Source organism: Mus caroli, unplaced genomic scaffold (genome assembly GCF_978045245.1).
Source record: "Mus caroli unplaced genomic scaffold, Mus_caroli_1 scaffold_6, whole genome shotgun sequence".
NCBI classification, from domain to species: domain Eukaryota; kingdom Metazoa; phylum Chordata; class Mammalia; order Rodentia; family Muridae; genus Mus; species Mus caroli.
In genome coordinates, this window is record NW_028227261.1 from 112,795,759 (window position 1) to 112,813,897 (window position 18,139).

The following is an 18,139-nucleotide window of genomic DNA, read 5'->3' on the forward strand; positions in this document are numbered from 1 at the left end:
GGAGCTCGCTTCTCCTCCCTGTCCAGCCCTGACCCCAGGCGGGGGGGAAGGGGTCTGGACTGAGTCTGTGAATGGAAAATGTGATTAATAATCAAAAAAACATCCAAGAGGAAGAGACCAGGAAAACAACTTCAGGAAGGCTCCTTGCCCAGGGGAGGGGGGCCGTGTCCTGGGCCTCGGGACAGCTCCGGCCACCCTTTCTGGGACACAGCCACAGGAGTGGGTAATTTTAGCCAAAAGCAGAAGGGGGGAGCCATTTCAATGGCTTATTTTCAAAGATGCCCCCAATGTAAGTTATGCTTTCTCTGGGAGTTCTCTTCATTCTGATACCCCTCCTAGTGGTCCCCCAGCCCAGACATATTTGGTGGGGGAAGGCAGAGACTCTGGATTGGGGGTAGAGGAGGAATTTCAACATGAAATGTTTTGTTCATTAGCAGAGAAAGCAGAGAACATAGGGGGAAATTCCCTTTCTTCTTGGGCCTGGGCAGCCCAATTGGACACTCAAAAGCTGTTGTGAAAACTAGGGCCTCAGGCTGCAGGGTAAAAGTTATGACGAGGAGATTGTACCCTCCATGTGGATTTCTGACTTCCAGGGGGTTCGTGGGCCTTCATCTTTCCTCCTTCCAGGGATTTGATTCCCAAGGCTTCCATCTGTCTTTAGGATTCCTTCTTAGCAAAGCAGGAGGGACTGTGATTAGACTAGGGTTAGAACTTCCTGATGGGAGGGAAGGAATCCTTGGCCTATTGAATACCTTGGAATTTTGATAGGGTATATTGGAATTGGTAATCTGGTAGGTAAAAGAAATCTGACATGAGCCTGGGGCAGTAGTGGAAGCCCCTCTATCAGTGAGGACCCTAGTGGGATGGGAACCTGGAGGATTTCAGTGTGAATGCTTAGCCTCCCTAGTGAGACTCCATCTCTCCCCCATCCTCCACCTTCAGAGATTGCCTGCCCTTTTCTAGTACTAGACTGGGAGGGTCAGGGCACAGAGAGGCAGTGGTCTCCACCTTAGGGTTCCAGAAGGAGAGGGTTGTTGTGAATGTGCCCCAGGTGCTGTCCCGAGATGGTGCTGGAGCTGTTTCAGGATGGGGGGGTGGTGAGTCGCCTATGGGGGTGGCTGGGCTGGTCCCTGACTTGGGGGGGCTCTGGGCCCCCCTCCCTGGCTCGGCCCGGGGCTGTGTCGGGATCGGGTTTCTCGGCGCCTGGAGCCTCTGCGAGGCCGAGCTGTTCCCGGGCCCCGGCCAAGCCGCCCCGGGCGCTGGCACTGTGCGAGGAAGCAGGGGGGGTAAGGGGGAGCGAGGGGGGGCTGCGAGGGCGTTTACGTAACTGCCTTCCAGAGCCCGCCCCGACCCGCCAACCCCAGTGTGATTGAGAGCGTGTGACTGTGTGTGTGCCTGTGAGACACACGTTGCACTATGGCCGTGCCTTGTGTGTGTGCTATAGATGTGTGATTCAGAGATTCAGAATTCTTCCAGGAGCTCAGGCTTAAGCTAGAGTCCCATGACTCCTCAAGTACCACCGTGAGGCTGAAAATAAGCACTTTCTTCAGTGAGACAGGGTGTGTGACTTTATGTGAACCTGTGTTTGGTGCCGCTAAGGCAGCCTGTGTGAGAGTGTAACTATTAGCCAGGAGGTTGCCTGGCCCTGGAACCTTCTGCTTAGAAATGGGGCTTTTCTGTAAGAGCTCTTGGAAAGCTGAGACCACATCGGTAGCTTTCCTTCCTGGAGACAGATCAGTATAAATGGGAAAAGTCTCATTGCAACCTACAGGCTGAAATGACACAGTTAACTCTGGGGGGGTGGGTGAGTGAGCAGGATCAGTTTAGTTCATCCTGCCAGGACAGCAAAGTCCTCACAGAAGCCATAAAACCCCAGGACAGTCAGTGATGTGTCTTTGCTCAGTGGTAGAGCGCTTGCCTGGAATTTCCTGAGTGGGTTCCATACCAATCACCGCAATAACAAATGAGCAGACACCTGAAGTCAAGGAAAATGTCTCCAGTGTCCCAAGGTCTCGCAAACTTACTAATTCTGGGATCTCTATTATTGTGGGGCTTCCAGTCTGGGGGTATGACTTCCACTCTGTCATGGGTGAGGCACGTGGTGAAAACGGGTTCCACTGAGGCACGGTTTGAGTGAAGGTGTCCATGAGTGTGGTCTACCTTACCACCACAAGAGAAGGGACTGGCACAGATATGGGCTGGCCTGCTCTCTTACCAGACCTAGAAAGGGAGTGTGACCAGAGGTGAAGGCCTGTATAGGAAGCCTAGCTCTACCCATAGGCCGCTGTCGGCCCAGCTCAGGGGGAAGAACCTAGGTTCTGAGCTAGGTGACCACAGGATGGAAAGGGGACAGATCCTCTCTTGTTCCGTGGGTCCTCGAGGCCTGAGCGCCCAGCCGGAGTCGCAGCCCAAGAACACACATCCCGATCTTCCCGCCAGGTGTCGCTGCGGCCCCGGGGAAATGAACGTGTTTGTTGGTTCCGCTCCAGGAGCTGCCGTCCGACACACCACCACCACCACCACCACCACCACCACCACCGTGGGTCCGACGTGTGTCCCTCCTCATCTTCCCCCACACTGGGTCGTATTCCTGGACTTGTGACGTCTGGTGTGGACAATGAGCCTGCATCAGGTGGCTGCGGCAGTGATGACGGTAGCCTCCCTGTGCCCTGGTGTCGTTTGTCGGGGGTGTAATTCCTGACTGCCCTCAACCTGCAGAAGGAGCATCTTAAAAGTCAAGACGACCCACTCAGGACTTGCAGATCTCCCTGTCCGTTTGTCTGCCTGTCCCCAGCCCGGTGTGAGCATGTAGTCTCATCAGCATCGGCTACTCCTCCAGAACCTGACCTGGTCCAGGCCTACCATCAGCACAGAAAGACAGTTCATGTGTGTGTGTGTGTGTGTGTGTGTGTGTGTGTGTGTGTGTGTGCGTGCCCGCGCCCGCGTGTGTTTCCATCACCAACGCTCGGGATTTCGTCGCCCTTCCTGCATTCCTTCCCACAGCCCACTAGTTAGGGTCTGTATCCTGGGGAGCTGAGGTGGGTCCAGAGAAGCTGGTTGTGTGCTCTGACCTGAGCTTCGCTGTGTGTCCTTAAGCCCTGGCCCACCTCCTCTGAACTCCAGCCCAGCCTGACTCCAGACCGTTGGACAGTGGAGCCATGGAAGTGAAAGCGGAAAGCCCCAGCAGTGGCGGGAACGTTTTTTCCTCTGCAGCAGAGTCTCTGAGGCATTGGTTGGGAAAGGGCCCGGGCGCTGTAGGCAGCCTGCTGGGGAACGGTGTGAAGAAACAGCGAGATATTTCCCTCCCCTAGCCCTCAGCTGGGGAACAGTTCCTTGGAGGGGTAAGACCCAGGGATTATGGGTCAAAGGCCAGTCGAAAAATCCAAGGGGGTGGACCTCCGGTTCTCTGCCTCTGCCATCCCCTTTGCTAATGCGCGTTCGTGTGGCCTCAGAAGTTGATCAGGTTGTCTAACCTTAATCTCCCATATTGCAGACAGAACAGGGGCCTACCTAGATCCAGTGAAGTGAACACCCCGCCCCCGCCCTCCAAGGCCCAGGCTGCGGGGTGTGTGTGTGTGTGTGTGTGTGTGTGTGTGTGTGTGTGTGTGTGTGCCAGAGCCAAGCTCAGCTCACAGAGTGTTATGCCCTGCCCTAAAACCGTCCGACCAGGCAGTTAAGTCACAGCTTCCCTAGCTCTCTCCTGGAGGCCGCTTTCCAGGCCCGGTGGCCTGGGGACTGAATAGTAATGGCAAGGGCCTGGGTATCCATCCTGGTCCACTGGAGTCATGGAAACGTAAAGCCCGTTAACTCCGGACAAGGGACCAAGAGGGGCTCGTTGATGGGGGTGGTAGGAACAGGGGAGGAGTGAGCGGGCTGATTTATGGGGACTGGGGGCTCTGTCTGGTACTCCTCTCGAGGATGCTAGAAGGACCCCAGAGTTGGTCCCGGGTGTGCCAGAGTGTCCGTGTGAGACACTGAGGGACAGAACGGACGACCGTGTGTGCAGGAGAGACCTGGCCAAAGCTGAGAGTGTGATGAGCGATCACTCGGGGTGGGTGCGCGCCCGGCCGCCCTAGGAGAGCGGGTGGAGTGGGTGTGGGTGTGCGCGCGCGTTTGCAAGACCCGCGGCCCTAGAGCGCGTGAAGCACGGGGTCCATAGCCGTCCAGAGGGCGCGCAGGAGAAAGGGCGAATGCAAGGGGGCCACGCGTGCCAGTGCGGGCGAGCGTGCCAGCGTGGGGTAGGGCGCCTGCCTGCGCGGGGCGAGTGGGAGTGGGGGCTCACAGGCCCGCGCGGGCGAGCGTGCCACCGAGAGCGTGCCGCGCGTGCCAGGCGCGGGAACGTGCCAAAGCGGAGGCGCGCGGGGGCCGTGGCGGGGAGGGGGGTCGTGGTGCGCGGCAGCGGAGGCGCGGGGAGACAAGGCGAGAGGGGGAGGGGAGCAAGGGCGCGCGCGGCCGAGCGGGCGCCCGCGGTCACATGGGCGAGGGAAGGAGGGAGGGAGCGCGCGAGGGAGGGAGGAGGATGGGGGGGTTAAAGCCGCGGAGAGCAGAGGAGCCGGTGCAGAGCGGGCGGCGGCGGCGGCAGTGGAGGCGGCGGCTCCAGCCGGCGCGGCGCGGGGTTCGGCAGTGGGATCCGGCCGCAGTGCTCGCTCCGCGCTCCTGCCTCGCTCCCCGCCTGCAGCGGCCGAAGGGCGCGGCGCAGAGCCCGGGTGGCCCGAGGGCGCGGTGAGTGTTCCGCGGCGGTCTGCGCGAGGCTTGACCCTCGAACGCTCAAGGCGGACAGACCGGCGGCCCTCGTGCGTGCGGGTAGAGTGAGTGAGGGGACACGCGTGGGCCCCGCGGTCGGGGGAGGTAGGAAAGTTCACGAGAAACTTTGCCCGCAAACTCGGGGGCGGGGGCGCACGAGCAGCAGCCCCCTACGTCCGGGCGCGCCAGGGGTTGGGCGTGGTGGTGGTGGTGGTGGTGGTGGTGGTGGTGGTGGTGGTGGTGGTGGTGGTGGTGGTGGTGGTGAAGCTGGGAGATCTGGACTGGAGGGAGGTGGCCAGGGCGGTTAGTCCTAGTGTCCCTGCTCTTCCCACCCCTGAGCAGCATGCGCGGGGTCTGGGAAAATTCCAGAGCTAGGGGGTTCGCAGTGACCCCCCACGCACCCAAAGCTTGCTTCTTTCTCGAGGGGGAAATATCTGGACTTCAAAGTGCCCGGGAGTGTAAAGGGATGGCTGCGCTTCTGCCAGTGCCTGGGTATCCGTGTGAATCCGCGTGTGGGGCGTGTGTGTGTGTGTGTGTGTGTGTCGGTGTGATCCTGCCTATGGTTTTCTCATGAGTCCGTCTGGATGTATCTGCACGCAGTGAGTCCCTTTCAGTGTGTCTCTTTGTAAGTCCTCTGGTGTGTGTGATTCCAAGCCTGTGGCATATCCCCAAGTGTCTCTTTTGTGAGTCTGCCCATGTGTGCCTTCTCCGGTGTTTCTGGGTGTCCCCAAGCTGTATAGAGTAGTGTATCTCCCGGTGCGTGGGGGGCTGGGCCGCGAGGAGGTCACCAGACGGACAGCTCTCCTCGACTCCTCTCCTCCGCGAGCTTCTCCAGCGTCTAGCTTGCTGGCTCCCTGGCCCCCCTCCCCCCTCCAGTAGCTTCAGGCGGGCAGGACTATTTCACGCCTTGTTGAAAATTCAGGATTTTCTTTCTTTCTGTCTAGTCTCTCTGTTTGAGAATTCATCCCCCTCACCCCCGCATTTATGTATGTATGTGTTTGTGCACGCAAGTCTAGCATCTTGCCGGCAACACTGGGCGTGTGTCTGTATGCTGTGTGTCTTTAACACAACTTGTTCTTCCTGTGATATATTTGTCTGTGTCACAGGATGTATTTGTGTATCCTCTGAGGTGGTAAGAGTTGAGAATACAGAGTGTTTGTGCGTTAGTCAACTGTTGTGTGTCCTGCGGTCTGAAACATAGGGTGTATTTTTGTGTGTCTGACCCTGGGGGGTTTGCCCAATTGGCTCTTCGTGGAGATGCAGGGCTAGCTTGGATCTGGGAGGTGAGGAGAACAGTGAGTCTCATGTTTTGTCCCTGTCTTCACTCTGACAGCCCACACAAATCCTTTCTCTCGGTTTCTGAGGCTCTAGGAGGGATTAAGATGGAGCTAAAGGTTCAAACTCTGTCAGAACTGATACTCCAGTCGGGACTCTGACTCTACCCAAAGACTAAGAGTTTAAAGTTCACACTCAAGACTTCCTGGGGCTCTAGAATTCACATTCAGATTCACACTGGAACACTTAAGCTCCTTCCAGAGACTGGGGGTGGGGGGGTTACACTCAGAGGGCTTGCATTCAGAGTCACACCAGGGGAGTGGGATTCACATGTAGATTTACACTTACCTTCTGGGGGGGGGGGGTGTGTGTGCTCGAATATCAGCTCTGCTCTCATTGGGGGCTCACACTTGCATATCTGTATCCTTTCACTCACGGGTTCACACTCCAGACTTAGAACTGGCCCACAGAAGCTCCATGGGGTTCATGAACTGATACCCCAGTTCTTGACTCTGTAAGACCCCGGAGTCCTCAGGTTAACTCGTTCATTCAGGGGCCCTGCCACACTAAGACTAGAGGCCCATGTTCAAACTCAGACTCAGCAGGAAGAATGCAGAACTCCGGTGTGAATGCAAGGGCTCTCTCAGGACACTGCAGTTCCTGTCAGGCTGCCATGCCCTCTGTGTCACTCTGTGGGAGCCAGTCCCACTCTGACTCCCAACTCTACAAATGGGGCTCGAGTTCAAGTTCAACAGCGCTCACGTGGAGTCATGTGAGGACCTTTGGTTCACACTTAGATTCACCCGGGGAATTGAAGAGTTAGACTCAAGGGGCTAACCTTGAACTCATACTAGAATCTGGGTGACTCACTCAGATTCACAGGAGGATCTGGGTGTTCCTGCTTAGATGCGTATTAGAACTGTAGTGGCCACACTGTGGATTCTCACTTCTTCCTGTAATCAAGTAGATTATTGTGCTTGGATTTTGAACACTTGGGTTTTTAGAGGCACTGAGGGCTTGACATTCATACTTAAAAAGGGAAACCCGGACTCACACCCAGAAAGCCCCAAAGGCCAAGAATTCACACTTGGGGCTCAGTCAGTCTCTGAGCCTACTTTCTGAACCCCTCCGACCCACAGTCAGGGACACACCTCAGGAGAACCATACAACCCCACACTTTGATCTTAGAGTTCATGCTCAGACTGACATTAGATCCTGATGCTCGCATGAAACTCCCACTTCCATCCTGTGGCTCACATGCAGACTCACACAGTGCCAGGGGAGTTGAGACTTCGTCATGTGTTCCCAGGCATGTTCTTTGGGTTGTGGTGCCGCATCAGGGGAATCAAGTTGAGGAACAGAGACATGTCCGGGGTGAAGATGGGGCGTCCACTTGGTTCTGTTTATGTCTGGTCTTTTACACGGGCTGTGATCTATCTGATGAACAAGATGGTGGGAGACACTGTGCAAGTCAAGCCTTTCTACCAGCCAACTAGGCTCTTGGCAGAATGTCTGAGTGGTTTGATGGTACAGGGGTCAAGGAACTGTCAGATTCCTCCATGTGCCATGAAATATTCCTTAAATAGTTGTGGGCACCTTTTCTGTGGTTGAAAGGATCAGGGCGGCGGGGAGGTGGGGGTGAGAGACTCAAGTCCTTAGACAGCTCCTCCCCTTAACCCACTCATCCTCCAGGCTGGGGCTGGGACTTCAGGAATGTTCCCAGGTGCATTAGTGATTCTGGGAGAGAAGAGGCTGTCTCTAATTGCACCCTCTCTACTCTCCTCTGCTCCGGCTGAAGAAGGGTAGGGGCCATGTTATGTCTCATGGCTCCAGTGTTTCCCCAGGAATACCAACACCCCCTCCCTGCTCCCTAAAAGAACACTAGCCCTAGGGAGTCTGGGCTGCAGCCCTCCCCAGAACTCTACCTGCCTTAGAGAAATGGTCTTGGACTTCACCAGCCCATGGTGGGGACCAGTGGTGGGACCACCTGAGGCATACTACCCCCACCCCAGCCCCATAGATGCTTACACAGTAGGGACTTGGATTATGGAGTGGGCACATCAGGCTGAGGTGGTCCGGCTTTAACTGCTCCATAGCCTTAAAAGATGTGTCCCTTTGGACACATGCACTCCAGCCTCCCTATGGGGGCGGTGGGGGGGCTTGGAGGCAAGGCGTTCTGCACTCTGCCCCCCCATAGCGAGTTGAAGTGTAAATGAATCGGAAACATATGGAGTGAATTTTCTTTGAAATGCAGATTGGTTGGGGGGGGGACCATGTGTGCGTGGTTTGGGGAGGGGGTCCAGAAAGCAAGAAGATTGAAGTGGACTGACCCCCTCCTCCAGAGCCCACTGTGAGGTGGGGGGGGGGAGGGAGGGACAGTGAACTCCTATGGCCCTGGGTGACCACACCCACATTGGCTCTGGCTTCCTGTGGGGAGGAACTGTGGGTAGAGAGCAAGGGGTCATTGTCCCCCTTTATTTTTGCAGCAGGCAAAGGGAGCCCCTAAAGCCTGTGCTGGATTGGGGTAGGGGTGTCACCAGAGTCAGGAGCTCTGGCTGCCCAAAGGCAAAAGGAGGAGCTGGAGCAGATGTTCGACCCCACAGCTGTAGGGACCCAGTGCCCAGAAGTTGAGGTTAGGACTACATCAGAAGGAACTGAAGTCAGGCAGTGGTGGTGACTTTTAAGCAGCAGGGCCTATCTGTGTCTTGGGAATGTGCTGGAGATTCCTGGACTTGGGGACAGATTTCTGCTGATTCCAGGCAGGGTCCAGCCATACCCTTATGTGTTCTTCCCTTGCATTGTACAGCAAGGTGCTAGTGCTGCTGTGTGGGTTCTGGGTCTGCCACGGTCACCGCTGTACCCTGCCTGTGATGCAGAAAGGACGTGTAATAAAAAAATAAAGCCTTTTCTCTTCCATCAAACAAGCGGCTTCCTGTGGGCAGGACCGTGTTCCTGGTGCTCGGCCAGAAGTGGATTCTCCACATGGAGGCATGATTGTGAGAGGGGGACCCTTCGGAGTTTCAGGTTCGAGGCCCAGGGGCTCCTCTTTGGGCCGCTCCCTGGTTCAAAGGGTCAGTGAGTCATTTGAAAGATGGAGATAAGGAAAGCCCCTCTTCCCTCAGAGAGAGAGAAAGCAGCAGACAGTAACCTAGTCCCGAGGCAGTGATCGGAGGTCTTTCTGCTCTCTCCCCAGACAGTTTCTATTCTCCTAGAGTGTGTCCTTAATTCTCTGTAGGTCTGGAGAATGGACCCCATATCCAAGTCACGGAAGCTCAGGCAGGGTGGACTGTCTGTTGGTTGGTTATTAATGTTTGTCTGAAAACACGGACCCTGAAACATGCGCAGCCCTTCCAGAGGCCTGGAGCTGTTGGTTCTGTGCAGCACCTTAGCTGGAGAGAGATAAGGAGAGACCCACACCCACGTCATGGTGAGAGTCTCCTAGGAGAGGCTGGGAGTGAAAGTTGAGCAGGGGAAACCAAGGCAGGCTTCCGTGGGCAATGCAGGAGGGGCAGGGCCTCTAATTCATACCGAGCAAAGCTTTATTAGATCAGTTGTGTGTGGTTAGTTAAATGAAGGCAGTACTTAGGGCTACTGGTAATCTTAACACTACAGGGAGTTTCCTCCTTAGCAGGGTAAGAGCACCCAACACCAGAACTAAAACTCAGTCAGTCGGCAGCTTTTCAAGTTCCTAGCAAGTGTGTGTGGTAAGTAAACAAGCGGCTTCCTTAAGTACCCTCTCCTGAGCCACTGGCTATCCTTAACGCCTTTTGTGCAGCAAGTCCTAGCAAGGATTTCAGTAAGACCCCCTTTTGTAGACTTGTACCTCACTTCTGACCCCAGGCCTTTGTGTGGGCCCTCTCCTCAGGAGGAGGAACAACACTACATGGTGGTCCCAAAAACAGCAAAAGGAGTCCAGTATGGGAAGGCAGATGCCACGTGACCTTGGCCTGTGAGCTGACCTTTCCACGCCCCTCCGTGAAATCGCAGGATTTGGAGGGGTGGGGGGCGCTGGGCCCTGGCCCAGGCCTGGAGAGAAGGCGGTTTTGGCACCCATCCAGACTCCTGACGTCAATGTCTTTCCAAATAATGGAATCAATATTGGGGGGGGGGGTGCAAGCGTGAACCAGGCCCCAGCGATTAGAAACAGATCGGCGGAGAAGCGGCTGATTCTGATAGAGACGCTTTGTTGGTGGGAGGCCTGGGAGGAGGTAGACTTGGGGGGCACGTGGGGGCAAGTCACCGAGGAATGGGGAACCAAGGAGACTGGGATGTTTAGAGCCCTGAGTGGTAGGGTGGAAGTGGGGGAGTCCGTTGTCTGGGTTCCTTTTGCCTTCAAGCTTCTTGGGTTTCCAAGGGTAAGTGGCTTGTGGGTGGTGACATCTTTGGCAAGAGAGTGAGGGTAGCCGAGGAGAGCTCACCTGTGTATATCTCTAGCCATATTGGAGTGCTGGTGACACACAGGTGGGAGGGGGGAGGTGAGAAGGAAGAAATGCAGAGGACAAATCTTGCTTGGCACCTAAGGGCATTCATCCAGGTTAGAGAGCCAGGGAGCCCCTACAGAGCGGGAATCTGGCCTGTCAGCTCACATTCTCTCCTTCTCCTGGAAAGCTGCAGGTGAGGACAGAGAGGGTCATGGGAGCCATGATGGGGAGGGAGGGGGCTGGCCTGGCGGCAGCTGACAAAAAAACCAAACAAACCAGGAAGCAGGGCTGGGGGGAGCAGCTGTAATTACAGTGCATTTATTATTAATCAGATGAGATTGTTGGAAGCAGCTGGTGTAATGTGCGTGGAGATATTGCATGCTTCCCCCAACACACGCACACTCGCACATACATGTCACACACAGCCTAAGTCTGGCTTGGCTTTTTTTTTTCTTGTGAAGGTCAGATGGGTCTATAATTATCTATGCCTCTGCGTGTCAGTGTGTATCTGTCTGTGTTTTCATGTAACCTGTCCTCTCTCTACTACCATTGTCTTTGTGTCAAGCTACCTGTCATTCTTTGGCCTGATGTCTGTCTGCCTTCCCTCTATCTCCCTGCTTTGGGGCCTGTGTCTTGGTGTGTTGGTATCTGTCACCACCAGCCAGCCTGTCTCTCTAACACACTGTTTTAGTTACTGGCCTTCTCTTGTTAGTGATGTTTCTGGTTTCTGGGCAGGATTCCATGACAGAGTCCCTTTTCTTTCTCATGAGTGTGCATGTAAGCTCCTAATCATACCTTTGGCAGATTTACTGTGGGACCTGTTGAGGAAGCAGTTAGACCCTTACTATCTCCTGGGGACTTGTAGAAGGTGAGGGGTCCATTGAGTGGTCAGAATTCATTGAAGCTTTTCTGAAGTCCCAGGGCCCTTGCCAGTGGCCATTTGCACCATTTGGGAAGAGCAGCTTTTGCTGTCTCAGTGCTCTCACTGCCGAGTAGAAATAAGGCTACCTCAGAATGTTGTTTTGATGATTTGGCACAAAAAATGTAAGTTAAGGAGCTGGAGAGATGACTCAGCAGTGAAACTAACTTGCTCCTGCAAAGGACCCAGGTTCGGATCCCAGGACCCACATGGCTTGTAACTTCCGCTAAAGGGATCTGACACTTCTGCAGCCTCCTGCACACATGTGGTGCATACACACACACACACTTAGGAACATGCACACACACAACATACAGTTTTGCTTTTAAATGTAACTTAAGGGTTGTTCTGGCAGAGGACCCAGGTTCAATTCCCAGGACCCACATGGCGGCTCCTGTAACTCCAGTTCTGGGCATCAAACCCCTCCTTCGATCTCCAAGGGCACCATGCGCTCATATGATGTACATGTGTACAAGCAAAACACATACATACACACAAAGTACTCATGCACCTAAGTAAGGAAGATTAAAGGAAGGGTGTATGTACGTTAAGCTGGGTGTAGGGGTAACCACTTGGACTTCCCTGAGGCAGGGGCCAGAAAAATCTCTAATCTATACAGGGAGAGCCTGTCTAAGGGGGAAATTAGCCATCAGTTAGGACTTAATGTAAAGACTGCAGAGCCAAGGACCTGGGCAGTTGTGAGCTGATGCTGCAGATAGGCTTAATGAGTGCGCAGTTAGCATGGGTCCAGCACGACCAAAAAGAATAAAGATCCTTAGCACTGTGTAAGTGGATGAGAGCTGCCGAGGCAAACTGGCATGGAAAGGTGGAGCGGGGAGGGCTACTGACTCCATTCTGGGCTCCAGGAGTGGTCAGACCTACAGTCTTGTGGAAGTTATTTAATATCTTTCAATGCCAGGGTTTTTTCATTTGTTTGTTTGCTTGTTTGTTTGTTTGCTGTCAAGTGGCAAGAACGTTAGCACCCATCTCATGGAGGGATCACCAAGAAGAAAGGATGATGCAAATATGGCTGCTTAAACAATTCCGGCACATGCTGGATGCTCAGGAAGTCATGGTGGGGATCTGGAGGATGTGGGGACGGTGGGCATCGAGGCCAGCGCCCGTGACACGTGTGTGTGTGTGTGTGTGTGTGTGTGTGTGTGCGCGAGCATGCGCACACACGCGCGCGTGCATGTTTGATGTGGGGGCCTTTCTGTCTGAACCCTGCCTGTGGGAATCTGTGGTATGTATCTGTGAGTGGTGTCAGGCCTATCTTGTGCCCTTTGTTTGTCCCTGTGGTTTAGAACTGAAGTCAGCAAAGAGCTCGTAGAAGACTATACTGCTTTTTTTTCCCTTCTCCCAGGCATATCTGCTTCTGGCAGAGATATGATAATAACAGCTAGCTTTGGGGTGTGGGGTGTCGTGCTGGGGAACCCATGCTAGGTGAGCATTCTCACTTAGCTGTATCGAGGCCCACCCACTAGCAGCTGCTCAGGTGCCGAGTCATCAAAACGGTGCGCCGAGATAACTGTTCCCATTTCACAGATGAGAACACTGAGATGCTGGCCTCCCTTAAGAGTGGGCTTATGAGTATGTGATGGGCTCCGGAAAGACCTGTGGTTTCTCTGACCTGATGTATGTCCTTTGCCCTTCCAGAACCCTGCCCCGTCACATCATCCCAGGAAGACTTTGGTCTGGAGAGGAGGATAATATTGATGTGTGTGGAGAACAGCTGGTGGTAACGAGGTAGGTGCTGGGAGCCCAGGCAGAGCAGGCTGTTCTTGGGGCATCAGGCAGGTGCACTGGGCCCTGAGTGACAGACCTGAGACCCGCTCCTGCAGCTCTCCTGTCCTGTCTCCCAAGACCTAGGGCCTGAGACTCCTTGTGGCCCTATATTAGTTCCAGAGGAGGAAAGAAGCTCATCCTCCATCACACAGGAAAGGGCAGCATCAGTCAGGATAACCTTCTGTATGGAGGATGCTGAATGCCAGATTTAGGAACATCTTGTTGCTATCTGTGTCTTCCCCTTCCTTCCCTCTCTGCCCCTAAAACATCTCTCTGGTTCCATTAGGGGAGCAGCTGAGCTTGAAGGAGTAGCTGAGCTTGAAGGAGTAGCTGAGCTTGAAGGAGATGGAATGGCAGGTCCAAAAGTCTTGTGGGGCCAGCAGTGGGGCTGAGTCTCGCCCTCTTTGCCTCTCATTCAAGCAGGCAAGGCCCCTGGATTGGCAGCCCCAGGGTGGGGGCATCTGAGGAATTGAGGCACTGGAGCGGAACGGAAGGGCCTATTGTCCAAAACCCGCCAAAGGCCCACAAAGGCCAGAGGCCCACAAAGGCCGGCTGGGCTTTTCATCTCAGCTCCCAAACAGACTGGCCATTTTCCTGGCTTGGGGCAGCAGGGCAGGGAGGTGAGAGGTGGGATGGGGGGGCAACCAACCCTTCAAAACCAGGAGTGCATGCTGTTAAGGATGGAGTGGGGTAGTCCAGGCTGACACATGGCCTTCGGGGAGCTTAAATGGTTCAGGGGTCCAGAGAAGGAAGGAGGAAGAGATGCTGTACTGTAAATTAGGCTTCCCACCTCATTCCTCTCAGAGGGCCTAAGGACATGGGGTGGGGTCTATGTTAGAAGTGTGTTCAAACTAGAGGGGCTATGAAATGGATTTACAGAATAATAGATGGTATTTATTGGAGTATATCTGGGAATCTGATGTCCTACCAGAAAAACAAGCTACTTGGCCATAAGCACCCCCAAATTGGGAGCAGTGTAGGGAGCTAGAAGCTCTGCTTAAGGAGTGAGGGTCGTGCTCAGGAGAGAGAGAGAGAGAGAGAGAGAGAGAGAGAGAGAGAGAGAGAGAGAGAGAGAAAGAAAACTCCTTACAGCAAGAGAGACTGAAGCCAGACAGCAGGAAGGACTTCCTGCCAGTGAACAGTAGCTCAGATGCCCTGACCCTGTCCCTGGGGATCTCAGAGGATCGCAGAGAGCAGGGGAGCTGGAGACACCCCAGGGGCTCAAGCTGAAGCTGCTTCTGTGGGGCTGAGGAAGGAGGGCTTGGCAGTTCTGTCCACGCTCCCCGCAGCACCTCCAGCGCCACTTTAAAAACAGCTTTTTAATTTAACAAAGTGGATGAAAAACTGTTTTTGGAAATAAAAGATATCTGCTGTCTCCCAAGCTAGCACTCAGCCCTTGCAGAGAGCCTCTCTCTGGGTTTCCGCTGGCTGCTGGTGCCTGCTCTCCTCTCTCAGTCTTTCTGTGTTTGTTTCTGCTCTGCAGCCCCCACCTTTGCTCTGGCCTCCCATCACCTCCCTCCATCTCAGCCTCCACGGGAGTCTTACCCTCAGCCTCTCCTTTCTCCTCTGCCTTCCCCCCCCCTCTCTTTCTCTCTCTTTCTCTCCCCCCTCCTGTCTCTCTCTTCCGGGCGTCTCTCTCCCTATTTGTCTCTGTCTCCTTGCCCGTCTCAATCTCTGTCTCCCTCCACCTCCCCCTTCTTCTCCCCCAACCCGAGCTCTAAATGGGTCTATTTAAAACGCGCGACGCTGCCAAGTCAGAAAAACGTCTCCTGATAAAGCGCATTAGGCGGAGGGAGGGAGGAGGAGGGAAGGAGGGAGCGGCAGGCGGACAGATTGATCCAAGCCCGTAACCCCATTAATCAGGCAGCGTGGATCCCCCCCCTCCCCCGGCTTCAGCCCCTTCTGAGCTAAAAGCCCCTTAAATATTTATCACCCCTCCCCCACGGGGGCGAGGGGAGGGGCACGTGGCCCCTCGGTGAGAGCATCCCTAGCCGCCTGGTCCATCCTTGCGCCCGCCCGCCCGTGTGTGCAGATGTGTGCATGTGCTTCTGTGTGCACGCCTGGGTGTGTGAGCCTCACCAGCCCGAGGCCTAGCTGCTGACTTGCCCCACTACAGTCTGAGCAGCTGAGTCCTTTGGGTAGCCTCCTGGTGCTCCTGGAGACTGGCCCTGCTTGGCCCTCCTGAACGAGGGAGGCTTGAGCAAATAGAGCAAGAATGGGGGGGTGGTATTGGGATGGGGGATCTGTGGCCTCTGCACTGTCCTTCCCAGAGAGCAAGGCCGTGACTGGGGCTCAATTTCGACATCCCACCAGATTCCCAGTGCAGGTAGTTAACTTGGGAGAAGAGTCCCAGGCCCATTTTTCTGAAGTACACAGAGACAATGTGGAAGGCTGAAGTACACTCTTCTTCCTTGAGGGCAGAATTATGACTGGGAGTGGCGGGGGGGCGGGCGGAATGTCTACCATTCCCTAAAAAAATGTGGAAAGATGACCCGGGCTTCAGCAGGTTCCCATCACTCCCAAGAGGACAGAAAGGTGGCCCAGAGCTGGAACTGAGATGCTCGTCTCCAGGCTGGATGGCTGGTACCCGGGCAGCAGAGGTCAGCTCCGAGCCCCGCATCCAAGCCGCGGGTTTGGGGGAGCGGAGCCCGCCACCCCCGGCCGTTCCGAGGGTCCCCTCCCCGCCCCTCCCCCAGCATCAAGTGCCACATCTCCTCCTGACTCAGACAATTAGATTCAAAGGATGACCTCACTGCATGCCGTCCCTCACTCGCTGCCTCGGCTCGCTCGCTCGGCTCCCGGCGCGCTGCCTCCCCCTCCCGGCCCGCTTGCCTCCCCGCTCGCCCTCTCGCCCTCTCGCTCGCCCGCTGGCTCCGGCGCGGCCGTGGCGCTCCGGCCCGGCCCCTCGGGGGTGGGGAAGCTCCGGGGACCGATGTCCGCAGGCTGCCGGTCGGACCCACGGAGCGCCCAGCACCGGCCGGGCGCCTGCGCGGGGACCCAGGTCAGTGCGCGCGGCCGCGGGGCCGAGAACTTGTCACCCCGCCGCCCCGCCGCGGCGGGGACCCCCCCTCCCCACCCGCGCCAGCCCGCCAGCCCGCCGCGGCGCTTCCCGCTCCTTCCTCGGCCCCCGCCCCCCGCGGCTGCTCGGCGCTCCCCCTGCCAAGCTGTCTCTCTTCTCTGCGCTTTCTCCCCAGCCCCCCTGCCTCAGCAGCCGGTGGGAGGGACTGGGACTTCCTGAGGTCTCAGGGATGGGGCCGGGGCCCATTGGCTGTAGGCGGACCAGGCCTCTGAGAGGGGAGGGGGCTTTGGCTGTGTCCATCGGCCTGGGGGAGGGGGCTACCGAGAGAGAGGCCTAGGGTGTGGGGGTGACATCTAGACAGGGGGATGAGTTCCTGATATCTCTCTCTTCTCACATCCTGTGGGCCTCTTGCCTAGTTTCATTTGATCCCCGAAGCCTGCCTTCATTTGTCCACACCTCCCAGCTCTCTGCAGTCCCCAGTGCCTGGCTTCGTTTGGCTCCAGTATCTACCTTCTTTGGGGCACTGTCATCTGGATTCCTTATCCCCCACCCCCCTGGCGCCTCAGTCTGATTTCTTCTGCTTTCCTCAATTCGTGATCACCTGGCTTTTATGGGATTGCCCGTGCCTGGCTAGTTTCCTTAGGTGTTGTGCCCGGTGTTTGCTGTCAAGCCTGGACCAGGGAGCACAACAGGGTCTTCCTGGGATGCAAGCAACAGGGCTACAAGCAGAGAGGCAAATGCTGAGAATGTCAGTTGTTCCAGGCTTGGGGACTGGCCAGCTCAGTCTGGATTCCCTTCTGCCTGGACAGCGCCTTAGGACCTAGTATCAGGACCTCCCATCCTGAGAAAGGACTCGCGGGTGGAACTACAGTGCCCAAGAACACTTTAGGGCTCTTGTCCTTAGTGGCCAGTTAGGTGAGAGCCTACTTTGTCCGAGGCTCTGCCTCTGTCTCCACCTCTCTGTGGGCCTGACAGTGATGGGGAGGCTTGGGTGTGATTGTTAGGTGAGGGCTTATTCATCTCCTTCCTACCCACCCACCCCCATCCCCCATCTCTCATCCAGTCTGTCTGGAGGCCTGCTAGCTGGATGTACTAGAGACAGGTAGGGAGCATAGAGCACAGAGGACCAGGGAGAGGATAGGCTGAAAGCTGTTGCTTCTTAGCCTGGAGAAATCAGGGAAGGTAGTACGGCATGGAGCACGGCATGTTTGGGGCTTTTCTGGTACCTGCTGTCACCAGTGCCACCATCTCTCACCCCAGGGTTTCCCCACCCCTGCAGCCTTCCTGGATCTCCCACCATCCCATAATGTTGTTGAAAGCAGGGTCGGAGGAAGAAGGAGCTGCTTGGGAAATCATTGTAATTCTTCGCCTTTTAAAGAAGCGGAGGAGTGACGCGCTCCTTCCTTGTCTCAGTCCTGGCTTCAGCCACGTTGCTTTATCTCCTTTCCTCAAGCGCACCCAGGTTCCAGCCCAGTGTGACTGTCATGAGTGTCTGTGTCTTTCCCATTGGGAGCATGGCGGGCTGAGAGTGACTGGAGAGTTCTGGGTTTTCTGGAAGCATATGGTGGCATCTGTGTGGAGGGTTGACAGCTTTGAGTGTGATAGTATCCATATGTGAGTCGGTGGTCTTTCTGTGTGAGGGAGTCTCTGTGCGCAACTGTGACATATGAGAGAGAGAGAGAGAGAGAGAGAGAGAGAGAGAGAGAGAGAGAGAGAGAGTGCATGCACATGTGTGTGTGTGCACCAGTGTATGAGGCATTGGCAGTGCATGTCTGCAGGGGAGGCCATGACACATGCTTGTGACTGGATGTTAGATTGTATGTGAGGCTGCTGGTATGTCTGCTAAGCACTGGCCGTGTGTGTGTGTGTGTGTGTGTGTGTGTGTGTGTGTGTGTGTGTGTAGATGGGGTCTCTGGGAGGCTCTGCTGGCTGGCTGGGAGCATTCTCTAGCATGTGCCTCTTCCCAGCGTGAGGTGA

At 55.7% G+C, this 18,139-nt stretch overlaps 1 protein-coding gene across 5 annotated transcripts in view; it reads left to right on the forward strand.

Moving 5' to 3' along the window:
- Positions 1-4,218: 4,218 nt before the first annotated feature.
- Cntfr (ciliary neurotrophic factor receptor) overlaps positions 4,219-18,139 on the forward strand; it is a 38,161-nt gene continuing 24,240 nt past the window's right edge. The window contains exons 1-2 of one of the 5 annotated variants that reach the window (XM_029475832.2): positions 4,219-4,238; positions 13,015-13,104. The gene's annotated coding sequence lies outside the window, so the exon portion shown is untranslated. Of the gene's footprint in view, positions 4,239-4,563; positions 4,849-13,014; positions 13,105-18,139 lie in introns of those variants that run through there. The other 4 variants (XM_021160395.3, XM_029475831.2, XM_029475829.2 and 1 more) reach the window with 4 other exon arrangements.